This window comes from Narcine bancroftii, chromosome 1 (genome assembly GCF_036971445.1).
Source record: "Narcine bancroftii isolate sNarBan1 chromosome 1, sNarBan1.hap1, whole genome shotgun sequence".
Taxonomy (NCBI): domain Eukaryota; kingdom Metazoa; phylum Chordata; class Chondrichthyes; order Torpediniformes; family Narcinidae; genus Narcine; species Narcine bancroftii.
The window spans coordinates 29,770,132-29,791,159 of NC_091469.1; the positions used below are offsets into that span (position 1 = coordinate 29,770,132).

The following is a 21,028-nucleotide window of genomic DNA, read 5'->3' on the forward strand; positions in this document are numbered from 1 at the left end:
AATCCAACCAAGCAGTAAAGCTACCCCCACTGTACCAGAAACCTCAGCCTAGATTTTGCTCTCCATTCTGACACACGAGTGCTGAACATTCTCACATCACAAGGGAAATGGCAATCTGCCAAGCACAAACTTCCACCAAATTCCAGACTTGCAATATGGATATTTTTCTGCTGTTAATTTGCTGATTTGGCCTGAATGAATGGATGGGTAAACTGAATCAGCAAATAGGTCACCTTGACTGGACCTAATAAAGGTTGAATCAGCAGGAAACAAAAAGCTGAGAACTCCTCTGTGAAATATGCTGCAAATAAACAAAATGACAATTATTAATGTCCCTCATTCTGCTCACCATCCCAAAGTGACTGGAAACTCTTCAGCACTTTGCTGAACCACTCAATTTAGACATTTGTTGGTTTACAAAAGGTTGGGATGGGGTGGACATTGAATCCAAACCCCATTCTCTGCTGAGCCCCTTTCACAGCCAGAGGCAAATGGACAAACCAAGAGGTGGTGGGAGGGTCTGATTTATCAGATACAGCTCAGGATCACAGAAGGCAGCTGCATGGTTACTCAGCATTGGCATGGATGAGCACAAAGGGGTCCAGCTCAGGCCATCCTGGAACTGTGGGTTAATCTTGGATAGAGCACAAACATGTAGTCGGAACATGTAGTTCAGTAAAGAACTGTGCTTGCTTTCCATGAGATGTTAGAGAAATCTGCTTCCTCAGGTAGACACTACCATGAAAGGCTTCTCTCTTTATTCACCCTCCGATCTTCTAGCTTCACTGGTTTAAATGAGAATGCAATCATAAGGCACTTTCAGGTGGCCAAAATATCCTGATGTAAAGCCGCATATTTGATCTCTATGCGGCTGTCGGGAGGCCACCTCAAAGCGTAGGAGGCGCCTGCGAGGCACACTTGGTAACCCTCCTCCAGGAGGGATAATCGTCAGAGCACTGAGGTCCCCCCGGCACCTGAATGCAGCCGCCTGAAAGTGGCTGCTAAGGGGATGACAATGGGACCCAACAGTATCAGGCAGATGTTTTCGCTGTAAGAAGGAAACGGGAACAACAGTACATGCAATTTGGGCATGTGAGAAAGTGAGAAAGTTTTGGGAAGATCTAAATCAGGTATTAAAGAAAATCACAAAAAAACAACATACCAAAAAATCCAGAGATCTTGCTTCTAAGTAATACAAGAAGTAAAGAATTAGGCCTCAAACTGGATGAAGCACAAAATTAATTTATTATGATAGCCTTAGCTGTAGCAAAAAAATGTATTATGTCAACCTGGAAAATCAGAAGATAGCCTGAGAATACAGCAATGGTACATAGAAATGAATAAATGTATTCCATTGGAAAAAATAACATATAATTAAAAAAAATAAAGTCACATTATTTGAGCAAATTTGGGAGCCGTACATGGAACACAACAGAGAAGTCCTACCATGGACCTCTACCCCCTAAAATGATAGAATGAGAAGAAGGCGAAATGAACTGACCCAGTGTGTAAAAGTAGATGACACATTTTTCTTGTTTATTTCATTGTGTGATGACATTGTTTAATGGGTTTATTGTATTGTATATGTTGAATGTTTAATGGGTTTGGAGGGGGGTGAAGGGGGGAGGGAAGGTAGTGGGGAAAGAAGGGGAGAAAATGACACTGTGTATATTTAAGAGGGAAATGTTTGTGAATTTTGATTGATATGGTTCATAGTGTGAATATAAGGGATGACAATCAGCTGGTGACTGCCTGACAGCTCCCTTCCCGACTGCCCCTGCCCCCTGGTGTGGGAAGTTTGGGCAGGACGGCCGCCGCGAGGCTATGGCGAGAGAGTGGGGCTGCGGGATCAGTGTGGGGACCGGCCCGAGCCGGCCGCCCCAGCGCTGACCGGCCCGAGCCGGCCGCCCCAGCGCTGACCGGCCCGAGCCGGCCGCCCCAGCGCTGACCGGCCCGAGCCGGCCGCCCCAGCGCTGACCGGCCCGAGCCGGCCGCCCCAGCGCTGACCGGCCCGAGCCGGCCGCCCCAGCGCTGACCGGCCCGAGCCGGCCGCCCCAGCGCTGACCGGCCCGAGCCGGCCGCCCCAGCGCTGACCGGCCCGAGCCGGCCGCCCCAGCGCTGACCGGCCCGAGCCGGCCGCCCCAGCGCTGACCGGCCCGAGCCGGCCGCCCCAGCGCTGACCGGCCCGAGCCGGCCGCCCCAGCGCTGACCGGCCCGAGCCGGCCGCCCCAGCGCTGACCGGCCCGAGCCGGCCGCCCCAGCGCTGACCGGCCCGAGCCGGCCGCCCCAGCGCTGACCGGCCCGAGCCGGCCGCCCCAGCGCTGACCGGCCCGAGCCGGCCGCCCCAGCGCTGACCGGCCCGAGCCGGCCGCCCCAGCGCTGACCGGCCCGAGCCGGCCGCCCCAGCGCTGACCGGCCCGAGCCGGCCGCCCCAGCGCTGACCGGCCCGAGCCGGCCGCCCCAGCGCTGACCGGCCCGAGCCGGCCGCCCCAGCGCTGACCGGCCCGAGCCGGCCGCCCCAGCGCTGACCGGCCCGAGCCGGCCGCCCCAGCGCTGACCGGCCCGAGCCGGCCGCCCCAGCGCTGACCGGCCCGAGCCGGCCGCCCCAGCGCTGACCGGCCCGAGCCGGCCGCCCCAGCGCTGACCGGCCCGAGCCGGCCGCCCCAGCGCTGACCGGCCCGAGCCGGCCGCCCCAGCGCTGACCGGCCCGAGCCGGCCGCCCCAGCGCTGACCGGCCCGAGCCGGCCGCCCCAGCGCTGACCGGCCCGAGCCGGCCGCCCCAGCGCTGACCGGCCCGAGCCGGCCGCCCCAGCGCTGACCGGCCCGAAGGGACAGGAGCTGGAGTGTGCTCTGAGGCACCGTCTGGCAGTTGTCCCTTTCAGGTGGCCAGCGCTAGGCTGTCAGCACTGCCACCTGAATGTCCATTCGACAGGTCTGAATCCGCTTCTGCAGGCGCATTCTTGGCGGAGAATGCACCTGAAAGTGGCTATAGACAGGTGTCTGAAAACTCTGCCTGCTTACTTTACTGCTCTGTGTGATGACTCGAGGCAGGATAAAACATCAGCAAGCTCACTATAACTGTTCCAGTCAGAGGCCAACACCTATTCAGCATAAGCTCTGGTAATATTTGTAAAACCATAAACATACATGTATTATGTTGTTAGTTGATGCAGGATTTTATCAAACATTTTACCCACAGTTGGCAGTTCTATCCAATTTATGCAAATAACCAACATGGGGTGGGGTGTTTTTTTATTGGTTTGCACATTAAGAGTTAATGGCACAAAAATCTTGCATTTACATAACATCCACCATCTTCTCAGTAACATTCAAAGGCTGAAAAAAAAACACTGTTCAGTTTGTCAACTTGGTGAGCAAGGACAAAGGGGTCAGAAGGGCCTGTTCTGTGCCGCATGACTGGATGTCCAACTGTAATTTTTTTTCAATTACCAATAACACTGCAAATTTCAATAATCAAGCCAGTTTGCAAGGTTATGTTGATATTTATTTCAATAGATCAACAGCCAATAAGTCAGGTGATTTCCCCAAGAAAATGCAATGAAGGATAGCACCCAATTAATCTCAGCCACCTGCAGTAGCATTGTCACCGCGCTTGTTAGGCAGCGAGTTATCCAATCATCTTCTGGCTGTTGTCTTACTTGTCACTGACAACTTTCCTTTAACCTTAGTGGAATGGAAACTAAACTCAGACTGGTAAATGTTGGATAGCAAAAATCAATTTAATTCACTTCTCGCTTTCCGCTGAAGTTTAAATGACAGATCTCAGTTAATGGATAGTACTTACAACTCATTTTGGATTGAAATTTCATTAAATGAATTGCCTGCATAAAGGGTAAAGCCTCAGGTTAATGGGCTACCAACAACACCACTACTTTTAAACTATGTTATTTGCACAACTGCCCCAGAAGTAACTCGAATCCTTTTGAACAGGTCAGTTGAGCATAGTTCCTCCATGATCATATTTGGAGAAAGGATCGTGCATTTCTATAGAATCTTACACAACCTAAAATACTTCAAGGACAAGGAAGCATTTGCAAACAGTTGCCTAAGAGGAATCACAGCTGCTGCCACAAACAGCAATATGGAAATAACCAGATAAGTCAGAAGAAATATTGACTTCTTGGTTCACTGAGGACAATTTTGGTGTCCTACTTCAAAACAATCCCATTCGATCTTTTATATCCATGAGGGTCTGCTTGGGCAATATCTCACCTGAAGGACAAATCTCCAGTAGTACCATACTGCCCTATGTACTGCATAGGACAGAGAATAATAAAGGACCGGAAAACGGCCTTTGGCCCATAATGTCTGCAGCAAACAGGATGCCAAACTAAAGTAAATCTCTTCTCCCTGTATGTGATCCATATCTATGTGTTGACCTAAAAGCCTTTTAGACACTACTGTTGCATCTACATCCACCTCTACTGGCAGGCCATTCCAGGCACCTACACGAGTAAATAAAAAACTTGCCCACACCTTCCCCCTCATCTCTTAAATGCATGTCCTCTAGTATTTTATTCCCCCCCCCACCCCTATGGAGAAAAATGATTCTGTTCACCCTATCCAAATCTCTCTCAATTTTGTAAGCTTATCAGGTGTACCCACAGGCTCTGACATTTCAGAGAACACAACCCAAATTATTCCAACTTCTCTTTAAAGCTCAAACTCTAATCCAGGAGGCATCCTCATAAATCCTTTCGGCACTTTTTCCAAAGCCTCCACACCTTTTCTGTAATGGGGCAAATAGGATTGCACATAATCCTTCAACTATGGCATAACCAAATTTATATTGGTATGTGAGTGGGAAGGTTAAAAATCACTGCTCTAGACCCAATTGTTACTGAAATATCTTGCTTGAGAAAAATTGTCATTGGCCCATTTCCTTTGGAGTTCTAAAACCGTGCACTTAACAAGTCAATTAGGAAAGATTAAAACAGTGGTTTTCAAACTTTTTCTTTCCACCAACATACCATCTTAAGTAATCCCTTACTAATTACAGAGCACCTGTGGCATAGGAATTACTTAAAGTGGTATGTGAGTGGAAAGAAAAAGGTTGAGAACCACTTAAAGAAAAAGAAGAAAATTTTAAAAAGGTTTCTGCTCATTTAGTAATAATGTAATTTAATGTAGAAAGGTTTTACAAAACAAATGTTGTTAGTATTCTTATAATCCAAGAAATATTACATTTATATCACATATTATTCTATATTTTATTTTGAATTCTATTGTGTTCTTACCTAATTTTCACTTCAATCACATGAAACTATGTAAATACATTTAGGCAGTGCATACGATATTGTAATTTAAAGGTGTAATTTTAATGTTGCTAGTTGCTTATCTCACATTACATTCAGTGATATACAGAAATTACAATTTATGAATAACATTAGCACAAAAAACATTACTAAGGATTCTGTATGGTCTGGGAAGAGAGGAGGTCCATGGGTTAATGCACTGGGTGACACCAACATTCCTACTCTCCTCTGCAGCATGTACATACAACAGATTTCAGTGGATGACAGAGTTATAAAGACTCTGGCCTATTTTCCCCACAGCTGCCAACCATGTGGCTCGCTCGGAAGACCAAACCTACAACTGTGCTGCAGGTTTCACTTCCTTTCTGCTACAGATTGTGCTTCATTTAAAAAGTAACAACTCTCCTACAATTACTTAGCTTAATCATTACATTGGTCCTTGAACATTTCCTCTGGGCTTTGCATGATGTAGGTACTGCATCTGAGAATACCAGATCAACGTTTGGAAATCCAATCTCCCACAGTTACTCCAGCCCTACAGCACATAATGCGATCAAGCTCATATCCATGCATCCTACAGACCAGTTGCTATCTTGGCATCCCCTCACCCTCTTGGTAAAAAATTCCATTCATCGCCTGTCCTAGCACAGACTAACTGAGCCAAATGTACAATAAATCCTAAAAATGAATTAGAGGCAAATTGACCAACCAGATGAGCATTATCTAAGAAAATGCCCAGAACCATTTCTTAACTAAAATGTACCCAGCAAAAGGTGTTTGATACACAAACACTTTTCTTTAGTTATATTAGCCTTTTAAAAAAAATTCAAGAACCTGTTCACACAAAACTGGAGTGAAGTACACTCGATGTCCAAAAGGCCTCTGTCAAAGTTATAAGTACGAGGAAAAAAAACCCACCATGCTGAAAACAAACACTGTTTGAAACTGCCATTACTTCCCAATGAAATGAACCACCAACTCAGAAGCTTGAATCATATCAAATCAGGAAGCCTCACAATATTCACAGCCTACATCATCTCACAAGTGCACAGTCCTTTTGCAAAGTTCTCCTTCTGCTACTCAAATACACCTCAATGTGCTCCAGAGTATTGGGGTCTCAATCTCCTGCCAGCTGGGAGATCAGTAAAGACACATCTACATGGCATTTTGGAACAGAAAGTTGTCCCATATGTAACCAAATTCTTGAATATATCCTCGTCATTCAGACTCACTCAAGCTTGCTTATGGTTGTGGCGAACACATTGTTTCCCTGGCTCATGTGCTCTAATGGTCTTGCCGAACAAAAATTAGTCAGTTCATCTCCCCTCTCCAGCCACTCGATTTTATTTCTCACTAACTTGCATGTGGGGTTGACTCTGATATCACACTACAGTGCCCCAACTAATTTGGATTCACCCTCTGGCCTGAAGGAAATAACATACTTTCTCTATTTACTCCTTTTAATGTCTGAAAAAAAAAAGTCAACCACAGAAACTCACTGAGTCTGCACTGACCATCAAATACCCATTGACACAAATTATACATTTTATTCTTCCCATGTACCCATCAACCCCTCCCCTCCATCTTCCAGATTTTTCCATTTATCATTCAGGTGCCTTGTCGTTCAGGATGTTTCTCCATCTGTCACAATCTCTAACTCTCAGAATTGTAGTTGTTGCCTCCCCTGTTCTCCTTCGGTGAAGGCTCCTTTGATATCGTAGTCGATATTGAGTTCATGATAATACAAGGGAAAAATACTGAAGTGGTTTCCTGTTGCCTTCTTCAGTTGCAGTGTCCACAGGTAACCCTGGCCATTGATCAGCAGATTCATCTGCCCACTGTTTTTAATTTTACAACTATAAATTCTAATTTGTAGAATCTGCTTGCAAAAATCATCCACAATCCATGGCTTAATGTGACCCTGATTGGGAGGCTAAACAGGTACTACACCTTGCCCAAGGCTGACCTGTAGGTCATCATAGAGAAGGAGTGCCTTACACCTCCTTTAGCTGAGCAATTGCGCAGCAATGACACCACAATTTTCCATTTACTGCGGGATAACCCGCACTGGCCAGACCGTACATCTTTGGGTGGTGGCGAGAAATTGGAGAGCCTGGAAGAAACTCACGAGGTCACGGGTAAAGGTGCAAACTCCACTGATATTGGATATATATTCCGGGATAATGACCTAGTTCCTTTGGTACAAAAAAACATACCTTATTTTGTCTTTTAAAAAAAAAAATCATTTCTCAGAATATGGTAACACCAGTAAGGGTATCATTAATTATCCATTGCTAAACCTACTGGAGAAGGTGATGGTGAGCTACCATTTTGAACTGCTTCAGTTCATGTGCTAAAGGTGATGTTATAAGACTGTTGGATGGGCATTCCAGGATTTCAACCAATGATGAAGGAAAGCAATGTCTTTCAAGCCAGTATGATATGTGACTTGGAGGGGAGAGGAATCTGCAGGTGATGGCGGTGCTTTTGTGGATTGTTGTTTCAATGCATGGATTTGAGCAGTGCTGTTCGAGTAGCCTTAGTGAGTGACCGACAGGCCCACAGCAGAACCATTCTCAGTGAGGACCAGTCTCAAATAAGGACATTACCAAAGCACACTTCCCGATCTTCCTTGTGACAATGTTGCATCTCACTGCCAACAAATTTCTTGAGAGAACTAATGGGAAACTATTCAACAATGCAAATGCATTGACGTGGAGTTCGGTGGACAACTGTTACTTCATTGCATGTTCAGTTGATTTCACAGGAAGAATCTCTACCCTATTTATATACCCTTAAGTACTACAGTACTTAAGAGTAGAGATTCTCATTTCTACCAATACTCCAGAGGCATCCATCATTTCATATTACATTTATTTTTACTTTTATAGGATATTAGCAGACACTTTGGAAGGTTTTTGCAATTTACTCTTCATGGTAATTAGAGGGACATATGACCAGGACTCGATCTACGATGCAATCATTTTAAAGTCCTGATATTCCATTGGTTTGCTGTACTTATGTAAGTTTTGCAAGCCTAAAATGCAGCAGTTTTCACTTGCAGCTTGGCTTGTATTTTTTGGAAATCATCTGCTGTGAACATCCTCAGAACTGTGACAAATTGAGGGCTTAAACCAACTCAGAATTAAAATTCTCAGTCTTCTATTTAGCCCCCTCATTGGTCAGCATCTCACTATCTCTATAGCCTTCTTTGGCCTCTGCAATCTCTGTACTTTGCTTTTGGCCAAGTGATCCCAGATTTCTTTGCTCCATGACTGAATGGCATTTCCTCCCTAAACCTTTCCATGCTCCGTTATATTGTGTTCAGAAACTATCTATTTGAAAGGGGGTCACCTCCTATTGCATGATCCACAAATGATTCTTCACTAACATTTTGGGACAAAGACAGTAAAGACATCATAGAAATAAAAGATACTGAAGGATAAATAATTGTACAGGTAGATTTCAGGTTGGCATTCCTACAGTATGAGGTAGTCCTGAAATTAACAAACAAAAAGCCCCACAGCATTCGTGTTGGAAAAGTCTGCACAAAATTAGAGAGAAAACAAATAGTTCAAAATTCAGAATGATGATTTTGGCAGGGATACTTAGCATGACAGAACTAAGGTGGAAGAATGGAGAGATGGAATAGCTCAGATGGAAAGGAATTGAGGGGTGAATGGACTCAGGAATGATACAGCACGACTGATGGTGAAGTTGACAGCATCTTGATCATTCGAATAGAAGAGGAAGTGCCTTTAATAACCAACACACTGTATTTCAGTTCTCTGTACTGCAGACATTAATGAACAAGACAACAATGTACAGCTCCAACGACCCAGCAGGCTATTCATCTTTCCAGTGTGCACCTCATCAATTTCCCAGATGGACCAAGACAGAACTACACAATTACAGGCTGGGCCCTACCTACCTTTGCAGAGCTCTTAGTTGTACAACCCTCAGATCTCTGCCTTCCTTCTGCATGTCAGATTTTCAATACTCCTCCCAGATCTTCAATTTCCTGGATCAAACTCTACAATTCCCTCCCTGAGCCTCACTCCTCCTTGCAGACATTCCTTACGATCTACCCCTCTCAGCAATTTCCTTTTCACTGATCTCCATATCTTACCACAAAGCTCAGCGCGGTTCTTTTTGTTAATGTTCCTGTGGCATACCCCTCATCTGTGCTCTAGAGATGGAAACTGAAAATTTTGTTGCTCTCCTTTGTGTAAAGAGGTGATGACAGTGTTCAAAACTATGACTAGCTTTAAAAAAAAAATACACAAGGGCATAAACCAAGTTTTGGGGACAGGAAGGTCAGGGACCAGAGATGTAACTTTCAGAGAGGAGTTCTCCCCTCCCCTCCAAACACTGAGTTAGCAGGATCTGGGATGCCCTGTTGGAGAATGAATTGATTGCACTTCTGTGGGAGGTGCGAGTCAGGGAAAGGAGGGGGGAGGCTGGCGCAGGGTAGGGAGCTGGAAGTGTCAGTGAACCAGCAGAACGTCTTGGGCCGAATGGCTTCCGAGCGGTGGATACACGTGCACACAATTTGTCGAAATTGACCCCATCGTTCAATCATCCCTGGGGGAGTCTAGAATCAGGCATCACGAGAAACGACACCACAAAATCCTGTAAGCGAGTCACACCAGCAGGCCTCTCCCCACACCTTCCCCGTCCGCGAAGAGTCGGCTGACCGCGCGTCCAGCCGCCGGGACCCCCGAGCTCAGCCGCCGGACCCCGTGCAGAAAGCGCTGCTCCAGACGCCGCCGTATCGGGGGTTGGGACAGGGCAGAGGACACTTTCGTCGGCTTCATCAGGTTCAGCTCGAATACAGCCTCCCCCCTCTCTCCCCTTCCCTTGTATGTGTTTCACGTTCTGCTTCCACACACCTACCTTGCTGGTTTGGGCAAGTGAGCGCCCTAACGCTGGCTCGACCCCACACCGGGGGACGGTAACGTGCAGTTTGCAGTGAGGTTGATTAAATATCCGGGCGGGTCTCTGCAGGACAGTTCTGGCCAGTCCTCTGTCTCCTGGTCCTCGTGTTGCGTGGGTCTATTTCTCTCTCTAAATAATGAATGAAAGCAGGTAACGTGCGCCTGTGAGTGAGTCTCTCTATCTGGAGCAGGATGGATGGGGAGAAGCGCTGCCTCCACTCTCGCTCATTGAACCGCTGCTGTTCAATCACATTCTTTGGGGTGGGGTGGGGTGGGGGGGGGGGGGGGAGAAGAAGCCCTAATCCAATCAAAATTGGTCCCAACTTTTGAAAAAAACAACTCATGCTTTTGGAATTTAATCCTTTCTCTTTCGTGATTAACCCTTCCACCCCTTCGTGTGCAGAAGGTCGCTGCACTCCAATCAAAGCAAAGGGAGGGAGAGAACGTTCGGCCCTTCGGGCCTGTGCTTGCCCGCAAGACCTTCTTTCACCTGACTGACATGGGCTTGTGATCCACCCTCTCCCATCTATTCTCATAGGCATCAATCTATTCAGTTTAGCAGCAAGCCCGACCACCTCACCACTCTGAGTGAGAAATGTGTCCCTGGTTTTTTTTTCCATGGAATAATTCCTGTCGGCCTTATATGAATGACCTCTAGTTTTGGAGTCTTTCACAGATGGAAACATTTTTCTCCACTCTCACACTGTTCCGCACTGGAGTTGGACAAGAAAGTCTGCAGATGTTGGAGTCGAGCAACATGCAGACACGTGGAGAAACTCAGCAGGTCCCGCAGCCCCCACAGAGAGTCAAAGATTGTGGCGGTCCACATAATTGATGGTCAGGCGAACTGACTCAGTGTGTCATGCACACATCAGCAGAGCAGCCGCGTCAAACGTGGCGCCGTGCGTTCATCTCCTCCAGTGGAGGCTCCAGGCCCACAGGCGCAGGGGTGACGTGGTTTCCAGGGTAAGGGGCGGGATCTTCTGGTGGCCTTAAAATGCAGCGCGCGAAAGAAAAGTAAATGTTTCGAGTGCAGACGAGCCCACCGACTGCTAGTCTTATAGTCTTATTTGTTCACTCCGCTACATTGGTGACCCTGAGGAGGGGTCCAGACATCTCTGGACCCCTCAGCATGGACAGTGCAGCAGTTAGTGCCGTGACGTTAAAACTACCTACTTTCCCCCACACCTGGTTCAGACAGGAGGAGGCACAGTTCCAGAAAAAGCAAATCACCTCCGACTCCACCAAATACTACCATGTCGTCAGCTCTTCGGACCAGAAGACGACCTCATACAGAACCCACCAGAGGAATGTAAATACAATACGGGTTCTCCAGATACAAAAGGGCAGTCAGGCTAATACACCTGGATGACCTGGGAGACAGAACACCATCCGCCCTCATGGATAAAATGCTCACACTGGCAGAAGGCCACAAACCATGCCTTGTTATCAAGCAGGTGTTTATAGAATAGCTGCCCGACAACATCCAGCTGATGTTGGCCAATGTGGATTTCAGCAACCCCAGGTAAGTCGCTGCCAAAGCGAGAGACCAAGTCCACTGTCAGCCAGTTGACCCACTCACAAACGGAGCTGCAAACCAAACCCCCACCACCCCGGGACCAACAATGTCCCTGCAGGGCACACAAGAAGTGGACACCAAATGGTGTTTCTACCACCAGAGGTGAGGGGCAGATGTCCATAAATGTCGGCAGCCCTGCATGTTTCCAAGAAACGCCCAGGCCAGCTGCCGCTGATGGCTTCGTCGGCTGGCCATGTAGACAGCCTTCTCCACATTATGGACAAGACCACAGGCTGCAGGTTTCTCGTTGACACAGGTGCAGAAATCATCGTCATCCCACCAACAGGCTCGACACCCACACAAGACCCCCACGGCCCCACCCTGCGAGCAGCCAACAACATCTCTATAAAGACTTTTGGCAAATGGCGGGTGGCAGTCTGACTAAGATTCCGCTGCGATTTCATGCTTGCATCTGTACAAAATCCACTACTGGGCACTGACTTCCTGCGAGCGCACAACCTAAAGGCCAAATGACTGGTACACGCACAAACTTTCCAGACCTTCCCACTTGAGGAGCCAGGAACGCCAGTCCCACAACTTGCCTCAGTGTCAACCCCCACCTATAAATACAGCCACATTTTGGCCAAGTTCCCAGCAATCCTCAGGCCCCAATTCACATTCCCCATACTGAAGCATGATGTTCAACACCACACCACCACTTAGGGCCCCCTCCACCATGCACGCACTGGACACCTACCTCCAGACAAACTGCAACTGGCAAAGGAAGAGTTCAAACTCATGGAGGAACTGGGCATCGTCCTGAGGTCTGACAGCCCATGGGCCTCATCATTACATATGGTCCCGAAAGCCACCGGTGGTTGGTGACTGTGCGGGGATGACAGGTACCTCAACGATGACACCATTTTAGATTGCTATCCTGTCCCTCACATTCAAGACTTCACAGCCAACCTGCATGGTGCACAAATTTTCTTGAAGATTGACCTGGTGCATGGCTACCATCAGATCCTCATGGATCCTGATGACCTCAACAAGACGGCCATAATCACGCCTTTTGGCTTCTTTGAGTTCCTGTACATGACTTTCGGCCTCAAGAATGCAGCAGAGTCATTCCAGTGCCTTATGGATGCAGTTGACAGGGATTTGGATTTCCTTTTATCTTCCTGGATGACATCTTCATTACCAGCAGGGATCACCAGGAACTCACCTCCCACCTATGCCAGCTATACTCCCGCCTCAGCGATTTCGGCCTCACCATCAACCTGGCCAAGTGCCAGTTTGGACTGGAGGTCATCGATTTCCTGGGCCACAGGATCACCAGGGATGGCGCGACACTCCTACTGGCCAAAGTGGATGACATTCGCCAATTTTCCAGGCCAACCACAATGAAAGGCCTGCAGGAATTTGTGGGCATGGCCAATTTTTACATCCGCTTCATTCCAGCCGCCGCCAAGATCATGTGGCCACTCTTCGCCGTTATGGCTGCAACAAAGAAAGACCTAGTATGGGACGATGAAGCCTCTGTCATTTTCCAACAAACCAAAGATGCCAATGCCACATTACTGGTACACCCAAAGACAAATGTTCCCACCTCCATCAGCATTGACGCACCTGCCACTGCCATCAGTGGGGTACTCGAACAGCTTGTGGACGGGGATTGGAAACCCCTAGCTTTCTTCAGCTGCCACTTGAGGCCACCAGAACTCAAATACAGCACTTTCAATAGGGAGGTGCTGGCACTTTATCTCGTGGTGCGCCATTTCAGATACTTCCTGGAAAGGAGGCCATTCACGGTATTCACTGCCCATTAGCCTTTAATGTTTGCCTTTTCAAATGTTTTGGAGACCTGGTCAGCCTGGTAGCAGAGCCACATGGCCTACATCTCTGAATTTACCATGCGCATCTGACACTTATCCGGTAGAGTCAATGTCGTGGCAGATGCCCTCTCTAGGTCCGCGATTCAAACATTAGCGCCAGGCCTAAACTACACAGTGCTCATGCAGGCAAAGGATTCCCTGTAGAAAGCTTCGATCCCCTGGGGTGATGGCAAACAATACAGGCTAACGAGGTCACAGGTCTGAACAATTCTTTGGGGGAGTTGAGGAAAAGTTACAAGCCTTGAGATACTCAAATAGAAGCAATGCATGCTGATGAGCTTTCCCAAGTGTACAATTGCACTCAAATTTTACCTTACTGTTTTCCCTGGAATCTGCATACACTTCTAGTTTATTGGACAGCTCATTCACTGTATTATATTGTTTGTATCAAGCTTGATCTGGCCAATTATGGAAGGTTTACCTTTACTGGAGATAACATTCAGCTGCAGCATCATTCTGTGGATGACACCACTTGTGCTTGTGATAAAAGGAGATCTCTCCCTCCTTCTCCTTCCAACCATGTCGGTAGCTCTGTATGCAACACCCTCCTCCTCCAACACCACTGGCATTCCTTGGGTTCTACTCTCAGCAGGATAATCATTTGCAATGTTCAACCCTCTCTTCCCACATCCACACAATTTCCTATGATATTCAGCTGAGGATACATCTTTGCTCTTTTTCACATTTCTCATCTATTTGCAGGAGCACTGTCTGAAAATATGGTGTCAGTGTCCGTATGTACACTGGGGACATCTAGTTCTACTGCACCATCATCTCTCTACAATCTGTACATTATCAGACTGTATATCCAATGTATAGCACTAGCTGTGCAGATGTTTCATCCAGATTAATATTGGGAAGATCAAACCTGTCATCATGGTCATTTTCACAAATAGTATTCCAAGCCACCAATTCCATTCCCTTCCCTGGCATCAGTCTGAAAGTAAATCAAACTTTTCATACTCTGCTTGTTGAATTGGACCCAATGTAGTCTCCTTTTCTTTTTATCACTTGTACTTTTGTTTTTAATTCTTGAACTACTTGTGGCATTACGTATCGGTTGACTTGCTGGATAGCATGCAAAACAAAGATTTTCATCATATCTTGATATTCATAACAGTATCAATTCAATTCAATTAGTTCCTGAAATCACATCCACTCCATCACTCAGACTTCCCACTTTCATCTTCATAATATTGACTAACTGCACTTTGGTTTCGGTTTGTCTGTGGCTAAAACCCTCACCATCCCTTTGATCACCATCTAGTTTCCCGTCTTCTGCTTTCCATAAACATGAGGTCATCCTGATTCTGCTGAACATGATCTGTCCTTTTGTTATTTAGCAGATTATTTATAGTTCAAACTTTTTTGTATTGCCTGTTGGCAGTTCAAGTTTTATTTGTGAATCATGGACCATTTTACTTGACACCGAATTTATGTGCAATTCTAGTTTCAACCAGCCCTGCTTTTTTCCATTTGTGTGGTATCCCAGTTGTACACTGCAGAAGTCTGCCTGCAGGCATTGCTTCATTTAGTAGCAGTCTTGAATGCTTGTCTCGCTGACAGATAATTCTAAGGCTATTATGCTACGGGATCAATGCCTCAAACATTTACTATCTCAAGAATGAGCCAAGAGTGTCAGCTCCCGCTAATGTCATGAATATTTAATAAAGAACCTTTTGGCATGAAACAATTGAAGAAATAATATTTTAGTTTGTGACATTCAGTGATCATAAGACTATGCCACATCTTTTCTTAATTCAAACTTCTATTTGCATGTTCAAATTAGCAGTGTTACTGATCAATTGTATAAAATGATCCAAACTTCCAGTATGGAAGAAGTACTCATAGAAACTCAAGGAGTTGTGTTTCTCAAACAAGTTTACCTCGAAACGCACATGAAAGAAAGAACTTAGTTTCATGACCTCAGGATACCTCAAAGTAGTTTACAATCAATTAGGCACTTTAAAAAGCGTATTGATTGAGAGTTTTCATTGCTCAGGACAGGAGCACCTGCAATGGTTTTGTAGCGGGCCAAATCGCCGCAACACACGGATCGTCCAAGATGATGCAGGCTCCCCTTCACTGCCGAGAAGCCCATGCCTTGCGCCATGTGCAGGCTAAGGTGCCCTCCACTCCTGTGTAGCGGCCCGCCAGCCGGAGAGTGACATCGCGACACGATGATGTCACTTCTGGAAGCTGGTGGGAACATCACTGGAAGTGGATGGGTTAGCGCGGAGACATGGGGAATTCAAACCAATAAAGTCATTCTTTGGTTCACCTTCATGCTGTATGGACATCTCTTTACTCGGTAGCGCTGCTGCAGCAGTCGCTACAGTGGTGACCCCAATGGTTCCAATGTTTTGGAACCAGCATTGATCGCACAAGAATGCAGCAAACTGGCTGAATCCACAGTCGCAGCACCTGCGACCAAAGCGGTGGGCGTACATCTCCGGCTGTTCTAGGCAAGCCAGCCCAGGAACTGGCTACAGCTGGCAGAGTTACAGTTCCACATCAGGAGAATCGTTTCAGGGGACACCAAGTTCTGGCACATCATCAACGCCCTGGACACCACCACAGCTGCCAAAGTAAGCTCCTTCATAGAAAACCCACCGATGGAGCGTAAGTATGAGCAGTTCCGATGTTTCCTCCTGGATGCTCTAGAGCTCAGCCAGTACGAGCGCGTCATTAGAAACCTCAACATGCAGGGCCTGGGTGACAGAAACCCCCCTGAGCTAATGCACGAGATGGCGGCCCTGGCAGACAGGCACACAGACTGTTTCCTGTTCAAGGCCCTATTCCTCTCAAAACTACCAGTACACATATCCTCAGCAGTTTTTGACATGCATTTCAGTGCCCCCATACCTTGTAGCCAAGGAGGCACACAGACTGTTCTGCACGCCACAGCAGAGCTCCCTCCGAGCAACAACCAATCTACGCAATTGGCACCGTCCAGCTCATGAGAAACACCAGCGGTAGCTGTGGGACAGCAGCAACGCGAGAGGTGTGCGGAGAAGAACAGTGTTTCTACCATTGCCGATGGTGCAAGAATGCTCGGCGGTGCAGCCCCCCCCCCCTCCTGTGCTCGTATCCCACCACCAAAATCAACATGGTGATGGGAAACAGGCAGGCCGGCTGCCGATAGTGACCCCAGCGGTTGGCACACAGAAAGGCCTACTCTACCTCAGAGACCAGAGGCTCAAGAGGGATTTCCTCGTTGACATAGGCATGGAGATCAGCCTCATCCCACCCACATATATTGAGGCGAGAAACAATCCTTGCAACCGGCCAACAGTTCCTCCATTCCCAGCTACGACACCCACCTGGTCACCATCAACATCACAGACGCTGTTTTTCAGTGGGAGTGCACTATTGTGGCCATGGGACAGGCACTACTCGGAGCGGATTTTCTCTGGGCTCGCAAACTACAGGTGGATGTGACAAGATGCCAGTTAATAAAAGCCACAACATTCTAGTCTTTCCCCCTCACCCTACGGAGACTCTCTTTCCTGCCACCGGCAATCCACGCCCTGGACCAAGATGAGTACACCTCCCTACTGGCCAAATACCTTGGCTCTATTGGCACCGAACTTCGATGACTCCAACCCCCACATGGCGTGGAGAACCACAGAGAGTCCCCCGGCCCCTCAGTGCACGTATGAGCCCAGAGCCTCCCGCTAGACAAGCTCCAACAAACCCAAGGCAGAGTTGGATTGTCCGCCGTTCCAACAGCCCACGGGCCTCACCGCTCCACATGGTGCAGAAGAGCTCCAGCAGGTGGTGTCCGTGCAGCGACTACTGACGTCTAAACGTGGCAACGGTCCCAGACAGATACCCCATCCCACACGTCCAGGATTTCGCCATGAAGCTGCAGGGTATTCTCCAAGGTGGACCCCAGTGACATACAGAAGACGGCCATCATCGCACCCTTCGGCCTCTTTGAATTCCTAAGAATGCCTTTTGGGCCTAAAAATGTGGCCCAGACATTCCAGCGGCTAATGGACGTGGTCAGCAGGGACCTCGACTTCATCTTCATTTATCTAGATGACATCATCATTGCCAGCCCCGATGCTAGCAACCACAGGATGCATCTTACCTGCCTTTTCAACAGACTGCAGCAGTTCGGGCTCACGGTGAACCTGGCCAAGTGCCAGTTTGGCCTGTAAACAATAGACTTCCTTGGGCACTGCATCAGCTCAGAGGGCACCACGCCACTACCCGACAAGGTGGAGAATATTTAGAACTTCCTCAGGCTGAACACAACCAAAGTACTACAGGAGTTCCTGGGGATGGTCAACTTTTACCATCGCTTCCTCCTGGGAGCAGCTACCCTCATGCAGCCCCTATTTGGCCTCGTCAAATTTGGTGACAAGATGCTGCAATGGATGCTGGAGGCCATGGGAAGCTTTCCACGCCACCAAGGCAGCACTGGCGAAGGCCATGGTACTGGCACACCCGGATCCCACCTTACCCCCCCTCCACTCTGGCCCTCATAACTGACACCTCAGACAGAGCAGTGGGTGCGGTGCTAGAGCAATGGGTCAATGAAGATTGGTGAGTACCTCTGAACACCAGAGCTCAAATACAGTGTATTTGACCATGAACTGCTGGCCTTGTACCTGGCGATACGGCACTTCTACTACATGCTAGAGGGCAGAGTGTTCACCACCTACACAGATCACAAACCGTTGACCTACGCGTTGAGCAAGGTCTTGGACCTGTGGTCGGCAAGACAACAAAGGCACCTCTCCTACGTATCGAAATTCACCACAGACATCTGCCTTGTTACTGGCAAGGCCAATGTAGTAGCCGACATGCTGTCTCGGCCCATGATCGCTGTGACCTCTGGAGGGCTCGACGTTGCCCAGCTCGCCAAGGACCAGAGGGAGGACGCAGACGTCCAGGCATACCAGATGGCCATCACCAAACTGAAGGTCTGAAACTTCTGCCCCACACCAGGAGAACTGATCCTACTGTGCGACATCTCCACCGGGTCCCCAAGGCCGATCCTACCCGTGACCTGGTGACGATGGGTTTTTGACCAGATCCACGGCTTATCTCACCCCTCCGTAAGGTCCACGGTCTGCCTGGTCTTGGACAAGTTAATGTGGCATGGACTCTGCCGAAACATTACAGTTTGGGCTCAAACCTGCTTACAATGCCAGTGTGCCAAGGTACATCGGCACACCATAGCTCTTCTACAGATTTTTGAGCCGGCGCAATGCAGGTTCGAACATGTCCAAGTTGACATCATCGGCCCCCTCCCAGTGAGCCAGGGTACGAGGTACCTTCTCACAACCATCTACAGATTCACCCACTGGCCAGAGACGATAACCATGGCTGCGTGCGATACAGAGACGTGCGCCCAAGTGTTCCGCACCACCTAGATTGCACGTTTCGGAGTCTTGACCCACATTACATTGGTCCGAGGAGTGCAGTTCACCTCCTCCCTCTGGTCCAACCTGGCGAAATTCTGCAGCAGCCAGGTCCACCATGTGACGGCCTACCATCCCCAAGCAAACGGACTGGTTGAACGCCACATGTGGCCTGAAGGCCACATTGAAAGCCGACTGATCGGGCCGAACTGGATGGACGAGGTCCCATGAGTACTACTTGGGATCCGCACGGCACCAAAGGAGGACCTACCAGCATCGTCCGCAGAGATGGTGTACGGTGCACCACTCTCCATCCCTGGGGACCTACATTTCAACCCCTCGACCCATTGATCCATAGGTGTTAGACGTCCTGCACAGGCTGAAAGAGCAAGTGAGAAGACAAATACCCCCCTGTCACCATCCAGACATGGCTCATCACCCAGCCACATTCCAGCAGATCTGCAGTCCACACCCAATGTTTTCATATGCAGAGGACAGTAAGGGATCCCCCCACAGTGCCCATAGAAAGGCCCCTTCAAGGTACTGCAGAGAGACGTCGTGGTGATCACATTAGACATTGGCGGCCAACAGGACAGATTCACAGTTGACCACCTCAAAACCTTGCAGCTGGACTCTGACCTGCCAGCTCTGGATCCCCCGGGTCAAACACAGAGGTAGATCACCAAAAGACTGTAAATCAGACCACTCAATGGTGGCAATTCAGGAGGAGGTTGGGTCATGTAGCGGGCTGAGCAACCACACAAAGAAATGGGATGAATTGCTGCAACACGTGGCCAATCCGAGATGGCGCAGGTTCCCCTTCACTGCCGAGAAGGAGGCCACTTCTGGAAGCCAGTGGGTATGTCACTAGAAGTGGGCGGGTCAGCGCGGAGGCACGGCAAATTCAAACCAATAAAATCATTCTTAAGTACATCCTCACACTGTGTGGACGTCTCTTTACTCAGTAGCGCTGCCGCAGCGGTCGCTACAGTTTTATGGCACTCTGTCTATGCAGCCCTTTCTCATCATTGGACTTGAACAATATTCTGGCCTCAGACTCAAACCAACAGCACTTTGATTCAGCGATGTCAATACTAACAAAATCTGAAGTATGTGCCTTACAGCCTTGCAATCTCATAATACAGAGGTACAGATTAGCTCAGTCTCATTGTTGAACAAAATGTAAAGGATGCCTTAAGTTCATATACTGCCTCTGGACATTCTGGTGGTTAAAATAATGAAGGATTTGAATGGCAAGGCAGAGGAAAGAAGTGTTGAGCCAGATTATAAAATAACATTTAAAAAATTTGAATCTGATATCAACCCATCTTTACTTTTGGTTTCAATGGAGGTGGGGCATCCAATAGGTTTATATTTGCTTGAAGCTGTTACACAGTACAGTTTGCATAGTGGTAATTGCTCATGTCTCCAGAATGGAGGACCATCGCCTTCCCAAGATCGTGTTATATGGCGAGCTCTCCACTGGCCACCGTGACAGAGGTGCACCAAAGAAAAGGTACAAGGACTGCCTAAAGAAATCTCTTGGTGCCTGCCAGATTGACCACCGCCAGTGGGCTGATATCGCCTCAAACCGTGCATCTTGGCGCCTCACAGTTTGGCGGGCAGCAACCTCCTTTGAAGAAGACCGCAGAGCCCACCTCACTGACAAAAGGCAAAGGAGGAAAAACCCAACACCCAACCCCAACCAATCAATTTTCCCCTGCAGTCGCTGCAACCGTGTCTGCCTGTCCCGCATCAGACTTGTCAGCCACAAATGAGCCTGCAGCTGACGTGGACTTTTACCCCCTCCATAAATCTTCGTCCGCGAAGCCAAGCCAAAGAAGAAGAATTGCTACGCTGTAACAGCAGCAGCAACCTGGGATCAAACCTGGCGCTCTCTGTAAACAGTTCGTATGCTCTCCCTGTGTCTGCGAGGGTTTTCTCCGGGTACTCCAATTTCCTCCCAGCCTTCAAAACGTACAGGGTTTGTAGGTTGATTGGGGTATTTTGGCAGCACGGGCTCATG

General features: G+C 48.2%; 1 protein-coding gene across 4 annotated transcripts in view; it reads right to left on the reverse strand.

Moving 5' to 3' along the window:
• Window positions 1-21,028, reverse strand: part of LOC138756797 (PALM2-AKAP2 fusion protein-like) — a 194,128-nt gene that overhangs the window by 154,995 nt on the left and 18,105 nt on the right. For 3 of the 4 annotated variants that reach the window (XM_069923197.1, XM_069923217.1, XM_069923209.1), the window contains exon 1: window positions 10,173-10,442. The exons of the other annotated variant lie outside the window; for it this stretch is intronic. The gene's annotated coding sequence lies outside the window, so the exon portion shown is untranslated. Of the gene's footprint in view, window positions 1-10,172; window positions 10,443-21,028 lie in introns of those variants that run through there. 4 annotated transcript variants of the gene reach the window in all.